Raw genomic sequence first — 15,238 nt, 5'->3', positions numbered from 1 at the left:
AAACTTGTCTTTCTGTATTTGTGAATAAAGCGCCATCTCCTGGTTAAAACCTGAAATTGAAAATCTGGCAATGCCCTCTTGGAAAATAGTGGGAGGGCTTAACATTCCTCTATACTGGTCTTAGGCAGGTCGTAGGCAGGAAGCTGTAAGCTGGAGTCTGAAATTCAGTGCTACATCTGTATAAGACTATGGACTACGACATTTAGGTTGACCGTTTATTGAACACGTTGTTGCATACGCTCCCATGACAACACCACAACAACACAACTTTATCCGGTTCACACATCCCAAAACTCCCGGTGCCATCTTAAAGGCACAGGCACACCTGATGTGACACATACAGTGGGGCAAAAAAGTGTTTAGTCAGCCACCAATTGGGCAATTGGGCAAGTTCTCCCACTTAAAAAGATGAGAGAGGCCTGTAATTTTCATCCTAGGTACACTTCAGCTATGAGAGACAGAATGGGGGGAAGGAATCCAGGAAATCACATTGTAGGATTTTGAATGAATGAATTGGTAAATTCCTCGGTAAAATAAGTATTTGGTCACCTACAAACAAACAAGATTTCTGGCTCTCACAGACCTGTAACTTCTTCTTTAAGAGCCTCCTCTGTCCTCCACTTGTTAACTGTATTAATGGCACCTGTTTGAACTCGTTATCAGTATCAGTGATGCAAATTAGTCGCTTTTCGGCGCCTCCCGCTTTTTTAACGCTGATTTGGGTGACTTGTGTAATTCGCGGAGAACCGAAGAGTTTTCGTTTTGGGGGGGGGGGGGGGTCCGTCCGCCCGTCCGTCCGTCAGTCCGACTAACGGACAACTTTTCACTTCAAAAAAGAAGAAGAAATCTAGACCGCAAAATAATTAAACAAGCGAGTGCCTGTTTTTCCTGGCCAAGGGCAGGTTCCTTGAACACAACACGAGCGTAACGTGTCTTCACGTGGTATATGTCTCGTCGGAAAGGAGTGTAGACTAGAGTGCTGACGGAGAGCACCGGAACGCCGCTCCAGCTCTTCAAATATTGCAGTACCCATAAGGAGCCGTACACACCGCAGTGTTTGCGTGGCTGTCTTTAGTTGTAAGCACAGTGGCGATCTGTTGTTATTAGCATCTGGTTAGCTAGCTATGCTAACGAATTTAAAGAGCTTTTCTACAACCAGGTGGAAGAGAGCTCTCTCCTGAGAGGCTCAAATAACCTCAGCTCAGTGAGGTTAAGGCACACCTTGATATGATCATTATAATTATTAATGAGACATTAGAGTCTTTATGAAAAACAGGTATAAAATACAATATGACAGTAACAAAAAAGTTGTTAAAAATAACAAGAATAGAGTTTAAAAGGGGAGTGATTTGTAAAATATCCAAAAAGAAGAATCTGCCTACAGTTCTGTTTCATAATGGATGTTGAGATGTATCCATACATCTCTTCATGTTGCTCTCAAAGTGCACCAGATTGATGCTTTTAACTTCAATATTAAAAAAAAAATCTTCCCGGGGGAGCATGCCCCCGGACCCCACTAGAGGAGGTTAGGTCCCCCCCACTTAAATCATGTTCACATGGATAGGATACTAACTCCATTTGCACACATCTTGTGTCCATATCTTTCTGCCACAACCATGAGTCATGGTGAGATATCTGGATTAAGAGGTAGCTTTTTCTTTGCACAGCATGAGAGAAAGGCCAAATTAATTGGCTGTGATTTTAGTTTTTTTAAGCAGTTCAATAATTTGTAGGGCCCTCTGAGGATGTTGTAAAAAATTGAAAGGAAAAAGGTTCCCCACCCCTGCTGTAAATAATAATAAAAACCCTTGATTTATAACTTAACATCTCTCTCTTCTATTGATCTGAGTATATTATAAAGAATAGCCAGTTAATTGAAGCATTATAGCACAGGCCTTTGTCAGATGGTATATTACGTTGTTTTTTTTCTGCTTCGAATAGTTCTCTCTTTTTTCACCATACGTGTGTTTGCATCCCTGCAGTATAAAAGACACTTGTCCACAACCTCAAACAGTCACACTCCAAACTCCACTATGGCCAAGACCAAAGAGCTGTCAAAGGACACCAGAAACAAAATTGTAGACCTGCACCAGGCTGGGAAGACTGAATCTGCAATAGGTAAGCAGCTTGGTGTGAAGAAATCAACTGTGGGAGCAATTATTAGAAAATGGAAGACATACAAGACCACTGATAATCTCCCTCGATCTGGGGCTCCACGCAAGATCTCACCCCGTGGGGTCAAAAAAAGATCACAAGAACGGTGAGTAAAAATCCCAGAACCACACGGGGGGACCTAGTCAATGACTTGCAGAGAGCTGGGACCAAAGTAACAAAGGCTACCATCAGTAACACACTACGCCGCCAGGGACTCAAATCCTGCAGTGTCAGAAGTGTCCCCCTACTTAAGCCAGTACATGTCCAGGCCCGTCTGAAGTTTGCTAGAGAGCATTTAGATGATCCAGAAGAGGATTGGGAGAATGTCGTATGGTCAGATGAAACCAAAATAGAACTTTTTGGTAAAAACTCAACTAGACGTGTTTGGAGGAGAAAGAATGCTGAGTTGCATCCAAAGAACACCATACCTACTGTGAAACATGGGGGTGGAAACATCATGCTTTGGGGCTGTTTTTCTGCAAAGGGACCAGGACAACTGATCCGTGTAAAGGAAAGAATGAATGGGGCCATGTATCGTGAGATTTTGAGTGACAACCTCCTTCCATCAGCAAGGGCATTGAAGATGAAACGTGGCTGGGTCTTTCAGCAATGATCCCAAACACACCGCCCGGGCAACGAAGGAGTGGCTAGTAAGAATCATTTCAAGGTCCTGGAGTGGCCTAGCCAGTCTCCAGAACTCAACCCCATCAAAAATCTTTGGAGGGAGTTGAAAGTCCGTGTTGCCCAGCGACAGCCCCAAAACATCACTGCTCTAGAGGAGATCTGTATGGAGGAATGGGCCAAAATACTAGCAACAGTGTGTGAAAACCTTGTGAAGACTTACAGAAAACATTTGACCTCTGTCATTGCCAACAAAGGGTATATAACAAAGTATTGATATTAACTTTTGTTATTGACCAAATGCTTATTTTCCACCATAATTTGCAAATAAATTCTTTAAAAATCAGACAATGTGATTTTCTGGATTTTTTTTTTTCTCATTTTGTCTCTCATAGTTGAAGTGTACATAGGATGAACATTACAGGCCTCTCGTGGGAGAACTTGCACAATTGGTGGCTGACTAAATACTTTTTTGCCCCACTGTACATAACAATCTCCAGGCGGAGAAACTCGACTTGATAGTACTGTACTTAAGTACAGTTCTTCTCATCTCTGTTCGCCTCGCTGTTGGCGCCGCTCACCAACGTCTGGGAGCCGAGACTATATACAAAAAATAACGGAGTAACGCACCATGTACTAGCGGTAACTGAGTTACTGAATTTAAAAAACTAACGGCGTTACAGTAACGCGTTAGTCCCAACACTGATGTTCACATGCTTTAACGTTCAACAAGTGACTTATTTTTGCCATACTACCTGTGCTGCAGAACTCTTTTAACTGCCCATCAACAGCAGTGAACAATCTTAACAGTCTAATTAGTGTCAGGATCATTTGTTCTGTGATTGTCTTTCAGTTTGAGGGAATACAAAATGAAATGATATGCTTTGAAGCTAGAGGAGCAAAGATGTTTTGTTCGCGGAGAGGGTCCACTTAAAACTTCCTTCGACAGAGGCCAGCCCTCACTGTGTGATCAAAGGGGGAACCAGGCTACCTTTGACACTTTACATCATCTGCGATCAGTCATGCTGGACTAAAAGAAGAATTCAGGTCCTCACAAAAAGGAGTGTGTGTGTGTGTGTGTCAGTGTGTATTTGTGTGTGTGAGCAAAATAGATACCTTTTTGAACATTACAGCATATAAAAATGTCACAGTAAAGACACAAAAGACAAATATGAAACCTAAACGATAGCATATCAGGCCCCCTTTAAGGACCCAGACCACACAGTGTTATGGGTTTGAGTTTCAACATTAGCAAATGGACCATTGCAATACTTATTAGAGCGCAGCATCATCACACACGCTGTCAGCCAAGTCTCATAATCACCAGTTCCGTTCAAACAAATCAACCATCACATTTAATGAGGCAGTGTAATCCGAAGCACTCACTGTCATTCAAAATGCTAACTTGCTACGCACTGCTGTTTTCCATCATTCTTCCTCCACCATTTGAAAACTACTTTAAAATATTCATTCTTCTCTTGCTCTGCAATTCTGACAACAAAGAGTACTACTAAAGACATGGATTAACAGCCCATCAAAATAAATGCCTTTTTTTGTTGTTCCAGAAGTTATGGTCATTCACGCCGCTCCAACACTCATCTCCCGGTGTTCTCAAAAACAAGCTGATTGCAGCCTTCTTGACATCAACACAAGGCTCTCGTTAGCGCCACGGCGCCACAAATAACTGCTGGAGAGGCTCAGAAACAGGAGAAAAAATCACAATCAAACAATGACGCTAAAAATAATGAGAACGCTGAGGCTTGATCGTTTGTTTCCGCAGCGGCAGGTCAAGGTGGTAACGAGTTGCCGCGGTGATTTGGTGTTTCGCTGTGTGGTTGATTGGTGCTTAATGAAGGCCTACTTGAAGGTGTCCGTGATTGAGCGACATTTGAGGAGGGTGTGTGGAGGGAGAAAGAGAAAGAGTGGGCGACCCAAAGAGCGTGAAACAGATGAGAGCTGTTTAGATCGGTGACAGAGAGGTGTGGGAGATCAAGAGTGAGACGAGCACAGATACATGCAAGAGAGGACAGTTGATTTGTTGTGCTCAAAGAGAAAAATAACTACATTCACATTTCATTGGTTTTGAACGAAAATGCCAATTAAAGTGTGCTTACAATTGTGTAGGTTTGTGTACCTTACCAAGACATGAGTCATTTCGAAAGTACATCAAATCTCAAAATCAGAATCAGAATTTCTTTATTCGTCCCACAGAGGGTAACATGACATTGTAACAGCAAAGTATAGATAAAGACGAAAAATATAGAACACTATTAGAAAAAGCATGCAAATACTATTTATAGTACAAATTATTAAAATGTACAGAAGTACACAAAAGTAGCAGCTGTATTTATTAAATAAAATAAGTGTAACATGTAGAATGAAGTGCGGTAGATACCAGTCGTAAACATGATATATTGCGCAGAGTTACATACATATTATTTGTACAGTTACAGATGGTCGAACTAAGACATAGCAGCCAGTAAGAGTAGGAACATATTATCCATGTGGCAACCATACGGTACGTGTCTGTGAGGCATCATAACAGATAATATTTTTTGGGAAGTACAAAATGACAAAAAACGCCAACAGCTTCCCAAATGTATCCAGCAAATCCGTGAGCTTGCCTAAATGTGATGAAATGGAAACATTGATACTCAGATGGGCACCAAGGTGATGTCAGGCATATTTATTGATGCTTGGCTAAGGATTAGGGGCATTCTGGCTACGCATCACTCATTCACCAATGGGTAATATTTGGATGGATTTGAGGAACTTCCCCTTGATTCTATTGGCTCTAACGGTTCAAAAGAGGTGTCAATCATCAAAATCGACCGAGGGGGGCCAGAGGTATGGAAAATGCACCCAAATGACCACAGAAGTGTTTTATTTTGTGCTAAATCTCTCTAAAAAGGTAAAACTTCACTTTTTTTGCATCAATCTTGATACAGGGTACTTATTATATGTTATAGTTTGGATTCCTAAAGCTTTTAGTCTACTATCCCATCATTCAAGGGTGGTTTTCACTATAAGTAATGTTTTTATTTTGGACGGACACTATAATTTAATTTGTTTTATTATGTTCAATCTGACTTTACTTTAAAATAAAAAAAACATATATTGATTGTGACTCTTCTACATCCAACTCACAGGTTTATCATTGCTTTGAGAAAAAAAAGATGATTAATTTACCCCTTTTAGAAGTGAAGATATAGTCATTTGTTCTGGGAATGCCATTTTCGATCCTGAGACCTGAAAAACAGGCTCGGGGCTTAACAGGTTAAAGAGGCCCTATTATGCTTTTGGGGGTTTTCCCTTTCCTGTAGGGAATAACACTGTAGGAAATAACACCTTCATGCCGATCTAGATCCCACCGCTTCGCGTTGGCTCCTGATCAGCCTGTCGGTGTTCTTTTCCCCATAATGACCGCGTCGCTGCACATTATCCCTTACATATGATTATATAGAGTCATTATTCATTTGTTTTAAAGCAGGACGTGCAAACGCTTGCCTCTGGGAGGGAGAAAAAGAGCCACAGCGGAGAATAAACAGAAGGGCAACCATGCAAGGGAAGTCTTCTTCGCTGCTCTTGTGGGACACTACAGCGCCACTTACAGGCCTGGCATATGTACTACAGCGTCTCCAGCGCTTTCGAGCAGTAATGGCTGGCCGTGGCCCAACGTCTCATTCCCCTGATACGTGGAGAGTTGGCCCAATAGCCGTAGCGCCACCGTCCTGACGTCAGGACAGTGTTCAAATCTGGATCAGTCTGTATCAGATCCGTTACAGCCCCTTTTTTTAGAGATTTGGGTATGGAGGAAAATAGAGAGGGTTCTGTTTTCTGACACTTGGTGAGTTCCATGACACATATTCATGTATAAAAAACGTACAAAAGTGCATTTTGCATGATAGGTCCCCTTAAATTATGAATGTTGTTACATCACGGCTGAGAATTCATTTCTTTTTGTATTATATTTGTATTTAATCTTGTGGAAGTGCAGATCCCCTGTCCTTCACCAGGGGGTGCTGCAGCACCCTCAGCACCCCTACTTCCCATGGCCCTGTGTACGATGGAGATTGATCATCAACGTCGCATAAACAGACAGCGCGAAAACGTTTGCGGGGGACGTATCAGAGCTTATTTTTAGTTTATTTTTATTTAGAAAATTAAATCATTCAATTAACAATGCTATATTGCATGATTTCATAAAAAACAACAAAAATAATAATAATAAAAAAATGGTATTTGCAACGCAGATATCAGCGCTGACGCTGTGTGTGTGTAGCAATGCTGGCGACCCAATTCAAACGGGTCCCTGAGTTTGGGAAAGGCTGCAGTAGAGTGTTGTATCGTTTTTTGTGCATGTAAAGGCTAAAATCCCATGTCCAGAGGGAGTTTCTCTCACAACCCCCCCCCTCCGACTGAAACGCCTCCATTAGTTTTGTAAAATAGTGACATCACTATTTAACACTTGTGCTTATATTGGCTAGCGCTACAGCAGGGGTCTCCAACCTTTCTTCATCTGAGAGCTACTTTGAAAAGATGAAAGTGGCCAAGAGCTACTTGCATCACATCACTTACATGTATTCACATAGCCCTCATCAGTTGAATTAAGCTACACTTTTGTACAAGTGTACTGTACCCAGTCCCGGACTGGCCATCGGGAGGACCGGGGGGTTTCCCAAAGGCCTGGCCTGTTAAGTGGCCTACCTCACACAGGGTGACTGGCTGTCCACATGTTGTGGCCTGCCGACATGGCCACTGTCATACAGATCATAAATCAAAGCTCTTGATTGGTCTCTGTGTGTCATTCAAACTTGGGATAACCTCAGCTCAGGCGAGGTGTTTAGATAGTTCACTTAGTCTAAGTTATCTCAGTGGGTCTCAAACGGTTTGGTCACCATTTATGTAAACACATATTTCCATTTGCGGGTGTCAGTGTTTTTTCATATTGGATATGTTATTGGTTATGGCCATGATTTTATGATTATTGAAACGTATACAGCTCTGTTTCATATAGGTGTTCCCATATATCTAGTCTCTTTATTTTCCCCTCAAAATGCACCAGATGGATGCATTTAACTCCAACATTTAAAAAGAAAATCTTGTTCGCTCTGCCATCGCGTGAAGGGTCTGCTAACAAGCGACCAACAGAAAGGTTAATGTTAATGTTGTTGCACATCACCTCAACCCCCCCCCCCCCCGCTACCACCACCCGCCCAAGTCTATTTCAAATCTGTGGGAAACACTGTATCACAAATCTTAACTTCACATCAAGGTCCAAGAAAACGAAAATGTCTCAGATATTATTATGGCCCACATAGCAAGTACATCACTGAGAATTCACATACATGTCCTTAATCACCACCTTACAAGCATCTTATGGCACTTATGGTAAAATAGGGCACGCTTTTTTACAGTCAGTGAGATGAATGGCACTGCATGGAGTCCACCATAGAGGTGTATGCTGAAGTGTGCCCACTTAGGTTCACTCTAATAGTCATGTAAATGTTCATCAGTTCACAAGGGACTTGTCTCTATTCTTGTCTTACTCGATCTTAGTGCTGCATTTGATACTATCGACCATGATATCCTATTGCAAAGACTAGAGCACTTAGTTGGCATACAGGGAACTGCTTTAGGCTGGTTTAGGTCTTATCTATCTGAACGCTCTCAGTTTGTACGTGTCAACGATGAATCTTCCATGCAAACCAAAGTTAGCCATGGAGTGCCACAGGGCTCAGTGCTTGGACCTATTTTGTTCACCCTATATATGCTTCCATTAGGCAATATTATAAGGAATCATTCTGTAAACTTTCATTGTTATGCGGATGATACTCAACTATATTTATCAATCAAGCCTGATGAAATTAATCATCTAAATAAAATTCAAGACTGCCTCAAGGACTTAAAAACGTGGATGACCTTAAATTTTTTGATGTTAAACACGACCAAAACTGAAGTTATTGTACTTGGCCCGAAGAATCTACGAAACAAATTATCTAAAGATATATTAACTATGGATGGCATTAATTTGGCCTCCAGTGAGACTGTAAGGAATCTTGGTGTTATATTTGATCAGGATTTATCCTTTAACGCCCACATAAAATCAATTTCAAGGACCGCCTACTTCCATCTACGTAACATTGCAAAAATCAGGCATATCTTGCCTCAAAACGATGCAGAGAAACTAGTCCATGCATTTGTTACTTCAAGGCTGGATTATTGTAACTCCTTATTATCAGGGTGTACCAAGAAGTCAGTCAAGTCGCTTCAGCTGATTCAAAATGCTGCAGCTCGTGTACTAACCAGAGTTAGGAAAAGGGACCACATTACTCCTGTTCTGGCTGCCTTACACTGGCTCCCTATAGAACACAGGATAGAATTTAAAATTCTTCTTCTCGCCTACAAAGCCCTTAATGGGCAGGCGCCATCTTACCTTAAAGAACTCATTATACCCTATTGTCCTACTAGGGCATTGCGTTCCAAGAATGCAGGGTTGTTGGTTGTTCCTAGAGTCTCTAAAAGTACAATGGGAGCCAGAGCCTTTTCTTATCAAGCTCCACTTTTGTGGAATCAGCTTCCAGTTTGTGTTCGGACGGCAGACACCCTATCCGTTTTTAAGAGTGCGCTTAAGACTTTCCTTTTTGATAAAGCTTATAGTTAGGGCTGATTAGATTCAGCCCCTAGTTTTGCTGATATAGGCTTAGTTTGTCGGGGGACATCTTACTTCTTCCTTCTCTCTGTCTATACCTGTGTACTCTCATGTTCCGATTAACCCAGCTTCCCCAAATGTCTTTCTTTTTGGTGTCTATATACGCCGGGATCCGGAGTCATGGATGATCCTGCGGTCCTGTGTCATGGATTGCGAGTCCTGGATCTTGAGACGTGGCTGCGGTCCTGGATCATAAGTCCTGGATGGATATCCTCGTGGATTCATCTTCTTATTATACACACATGCATTTCAAAACATTTGGACTACCTATGTTGCAAATGTATTATCTTTTCAATTTACACACGGCATCTATTGCACGTCTGTCCGTCCTGGGAGAGGGATCCCTCCTCTGTTGCTCTCCCTGAGGTTTCTCCCATTTTTCCCTTTAAACTGTGGGGTTTTCTCTGGAAGTTTTTCCTTGTACGATGTGAGGGTCTAAGGACAGAGGGTGTCGTATTGTCATACTGATATTCTGTACAAACTGTGAAGTCCACTGAGACAAATGTAACATTTGTGATATTGGGCTATATAAATAAACATTGATTGATTGATTGATTGATGATCAGTCAGTCTTGTTCTTTATTTAGATTTCATGACATTCATGTCAGAAAAAGCTGCTTCACAAAGGTATGTAGAACAGAACCAAATAAAGCAGAAATGTTCAGTGCTGCTTGGTGAATTTTCTTATTGTTTTCTGGGTCTACAAGGCTCTAGAAATGTCGTGAGTTTTGCTGAGACTTAAGCTGAACATGATTTTGGAGATTTATAACCTCCATCTCAACAGGATTGACACTGAACAGTTCAGCCATCTTTTTCTTCTTCTTCGTCTTGACATTAAATTATAAACCATAATAAATCAATTGTATAGGTCTGACCTCCCTATGTGAAATTGTTCCATCCTCAAAAACAAAAAACGAATACTTCTGCAGTCTAGCTGCAGCTTCTAGCAATGGTCTTCTGTTTAAAAAAGGACACTGAAGGTCCTGAATGTGGCATCACACATATGACTTAAGTCTGAACACAGCAGACAACAGGAGTATTTACAATAGCATTATAAAAACTAAAATAGTGCATGTGGGTGCACACTTACATTCTCTGTCTTACTGTTGCATACATCCCATGAATGTATGAGACTAAGTTAGCTTCATCATATCTCAATCACTGATTAAGTGAATAATAAAGTTTCTATCAGGTTACTATCAGCCTGTCAATCATAATTTTCAGGGAAGGGGCGGGGTTTGGAGGATTGGAGAGGAGACAGTGATCGCGGAAGCTTTCCTCCTGCCTTCACAAACTTTACATAAGTATTTATCAACTGAAAATAGCAAGAGGACATTCATACTCTGCAATCCAAGACTTGATTAAATCCACCAAAAACCTGACATGATGATAACAAGTGTTTTTTCAAAAACCACAAATCCCTTCCTGTGTGTCTCTGCGCCGTAGCGACAGGGCCTGATTCAGAGCGGGTCATTCTGCTGTTGGTTCTGGACTGGTGTTGGTGGAGAAAGCAGACTGCTCCGTGTCGCTGTGCCGCTGTCAAGTCTGTTCCTTGATCGCTGTGTCACAGACCAATTTGATATTCGTGTGACAGAAAAACTTAAAAAATAAAGAAACGTTATTGTCCAGCCGCAGCAGAAAAATCAAGAAGCAACCTTACTACGCTATAATCGATAATCGAGCGGCAAGCTACTGAAAAGCTGCCCGCGTGTGATTGACGTGTGCCCTGCGCTACAGCCATTGTACTTGATATTCTAGTGGTCGGAACATCAAGCGGTTGACCAATCACAACAGAGCCGGCCAGCTAACCAATCAGAGCAGACTGGGCTCTGGTTTCAGACTTTTGGAACATTAAAGCATGGAGACATGTCACAGGAGAGGCCCAAAATAGAACATTTGAACCTAAGAATGAGCATAATTTAACTTAATGATTATTTGTGGGGCTAGTTTGTGCTTTTGAATTGAATGATGTCATACTGACAGGTGTTTTTTTATATTAAGTCAACCACCGTGATATTTGTGAAGAGGTCAGCATTTCCGATCATACGCTATATGTGCAGGAGGGAATCTAATTTATTTATATTTAATCTACTATGTCTCTCTCTCTCTCCCCCTCACCCTCTTTCCGCCTTGTTGACTTTCTCCCAATTGTGATTTATCTGTTTGACTATCACACAAATTAACAATATTGCCAAAGTGGTTTGCAGTATTTTACAATAAACTGAAAGAAACACATCAAAATAATAGAGAGAAATGATTGTGCTACTTACTCTCTCTTCCCTTCTCTCCGCACTCCAACGCCCACTGTTTCAATCTCTGGGCTAATGAATGTACACACAAGGGGGTTTGCCAACACACACAAACACATGAAGGTGGAGGTTGCAGGAAGGAAGGGAACACGCTGCCTGATCTCCAGTGAGAGCACTCATTATTGCATGGCAATTTTTAGCATTTGAAAAAACCCACACACAAACAAAAACACAAATCTTCCTTGCTGATCCTTATAAACCAAAGTTAAACACACACTCACAACTGCAAGGCGTGTATTAGTTTGTTATCGATTCAGAAGCAGAAGGCTGATTGCTTTTTTCCATAACCCATCACAAGACACAGTACCGAAGCAGAATTCAGGGAGCGTTGTGTGCGAGTTGGAAGTCAGTTCATGTGGATTATCTTGGACTTGGTACTTTTGACAGTGTTTTTTGTGACTTTCCTTCCCTTATCATTTCTTATGTCCCCATGTTCTGTCCTTTCACATTCACCCACAAACACACAGCAATGACCTTCCTTTTCAGATAACCCTTCATTGTTTCCCCTAGGATGGAGTCATAGCAGCGGTGCCAAGGCATGCAGGCCCAGCTAAATGTGAGCGCGGAGCGCGTGGAATGTTTTTGTTTGTGCAAAGTGCGCACCGCCAATATGTTTCTGTGTGTCTGCCAGCACAAGAAAGGCTCTTGAGGCTCCACAGGTGTATTTTGCTAAATCACCTTTATTGAACATACAGTAACACAAATACTACACATCCTCATAACAAACAAAATAAAATGTATGCAATTTAATTATTTTAACCTGCTTTATTTGGGGGTGGATCTCACCTTCTCTAGGGGGGTCCGGGGGCTTGCACCCCCAGGAAGATTATTGAACTTAAATGCATCAATCTGGTGCACTTTGAGCACAAAATGAATTTATGGATACAGCTCTCAACACTCATATGAAAGGGAGCTGTATACTTTTCAATGCAGCGCCGCTGCAGAATGTATATAGGGGAAACACTGCCCTTGTGGATGTTGACTAGCTTAGTGATACAATGGGCTAGTAAGAAATCAGATGCTTCGATTCCGTTGCTTTGTAATATTCTTTATTGTAAGGAACTCAAAGCTATCAAAAATGACTTCTAGGTTCTACTAGGACTCTCCATATAATCACTAGGTTCTACTAGGTAATGTAATTAAGATCTCTGGCAAACAGGCATGGATATAACGACGAGACAAGATGAACCAACACAAGATAAAGGGAGAGAAGGAGTAAATATACACATTAGGTAATGGGGCTCAGGTGGACACAATCAGGGGCGGGAACAACAATCAGTCTAGCAGGTGCCACACAGACAGGAAGTGCCGACACCTGGAAAGTGAGAGTAGAGTAATTAACATAATGAGACAGATAGACAAACACTAAAAACACAACAACTAACAGGATACTAGCGCTAACACCTTACAGTACCCCCCCTTTTAAGGACGACTCCAGACGTCCCTGAGGCCTGAGACCGTAGTCTGTCAAAATCCGTGATTAGGGGCTTGTCGACAATGAAGCTGCCCGGGATCCAGCATCTTTCCTCTGGTCCATACCCTACCCAGTCGACCAGGAACTGTCTCCCTCTAACCCGCTTTCTTTCTGACAGTATATTTTCCACTGTATAGACGATACCTCCGTCGATGACCCGGGGAGGTGGAGGTTGTGTGGGGGGGGAACCAGTCTGCTCTCTACAACTGGTTTCAGCTTGCTGACATGAAACGTGGGGTGGACCTTGAGGGTCTTTAGGAGACATAGGCGAACAGCAACAGGATTAATAACCTTTGAAATGGGAAATGGACCAACGAACCGGGGAGCCAGTTTCCTGGAGGCGACGTGAAGAGGAAGATCCTTGGTGGACAACCACACTCGTTGACCGACCTTGTATCTTGGAGATGGACGTCGTTTTCGGTCGGCCAAACTCTTCATGCGGGTCGCACTTCTCTGCAGCATCTGGCAAACTCCCTTCCATACCCGGCAACAGCGGCGAACCAGAGCATGTGCTGATGGTACGGTAACACTATTGTGTGCATACTCAACCCAAATCAGATGTTTGCTCCAGGTGGTAGGTTTCTGGGACACCAGGCATCTCAAACAGGTCTCCATTTCCTGATTCATCCTCTCCGCTTGGCCGTTTGACTGGGGATGGTATCCGGACGTCAGGCTCACAGTGGCTTGGATCAGGCAACAAAACTCCCTCCAGAAACGTGAAATGAATTGTGGGCCTCGGTCTGAAACGACATCGCTTGGGAAACCATGGATACGAAAAACATGGGACAACATGGCCTGTGCTGTTTCTCTGGCAGTCGGCAATTTGGACATGCGGATGAGATGTACCATTTTTGAAAAACGATCAATGACTGTGAGTACCGTGGTGTAACCTGCCGAAGGTGGAAATTCTGTCACAAAGTCCAACGCAATGTGCGACCATGGTCTGTTGGGAATGGGCAGAGGTTGGAGAAGACCTGCCGCAGCTTGACGAGACGTCTTGTTCCTAGCACACACAGGACATGCTGCCATATATTCTGCCACATAGCAGGCCACCAGAATCTGTGTTTAACCATAAAAAGGGTCCTCTTGGTTCCAGGATGGCAGGAAAGAACAGATGTATGGGCCCAATGAATCACCTGAGAACGAAGTGTCCCAGGAACAAACAGGCAATTCTGAGGACAACCTCTAGGGACAGGATTCTCAACTCAACTCAACTCAACTTTATTTATTAAGCCCTTTTCAAAACAGCAGGAGCTGAAACAAAGTGCTGTACACGCCATAAAAAACTAAAACAAAACAACAATAAATAACAATATAAAAACAGCAAAACCAATGAAGCATATAAAAACAAACAGAAACAGAGTCTCATGCTGGGTTAAAAGCCAAGGAATAAAAATGGGTTTTTAGGCGAGTTTTAAAAATGGACAGTGAAGGGGCTTGTCTAATGGTCAATGGGAGGCCATTCCACAGTTTGGGACCGGCAGCGGAAAAGGCTCTATCCCCTCTGAGCTTCCGTTTAGACCTCGGTACCTCCAGGAGCAGCTGATCAGCTGACCTGAGGCACCGGGCAGGAGAGTAAGGATGGAGCAGCTCTGAGAGGTACGGCGGGGCGAGACCGTTAAAAGATTTAAAAACAAATAAAAGAATCTTAAAATGGACTCTAAAATGCACAGGCAGCCAGTGGAGGGAGGCTAAAATGGGAGTAATGTGCTCCCTCTTACGTGTTCCAGTTAGAAGGCGTGCGGCAGCATTTTGGACTAACTGGAGACGTGCGAGGGAGGACTGGCTGACTCCAAAATACAGTGCATTACAGTAATCCAGCCGAGATGTAATAAAGGCATGGATTACTATTTCAAAGTGCTTGTGTCCAAGGAAGGGCTTCACCTTTGCCAGCTGCCTAAGATAAAAAAAGCTGGACTTCACTACTGCCCCAATTTGCCGGTCAAGTTTAAAATCACTGTCCATCTT

At 42.6% G+C, this 15,238-nt stretch overlaps 1 protein-coding gene across 1 annotated transcript in view; it reads left to right on the top strand.

The window, feature by feature from the left end:
• The window catches only part of ptprt (protein tyrosine phosphatase receptor type T), a 452,551-nt gene that overhangs the window by 166,936 nt on the left and 270,377 nt on the right, over positions 1–15,238 (top strand).

Source organism: Notothenia rossii, assembly GCF_949606895.1.
Source record: "Notothenia rossii genome assembly, chromosome: 5".
NCBI lineage: Eukaryota > Metazoa > Chordata > Actinopteri > Perciformes > Nototheniidae > Notothenia > Notothenia rossii.
This window is presented reverse-complemented; position numbering and strand designations above follow the sequence as displayed.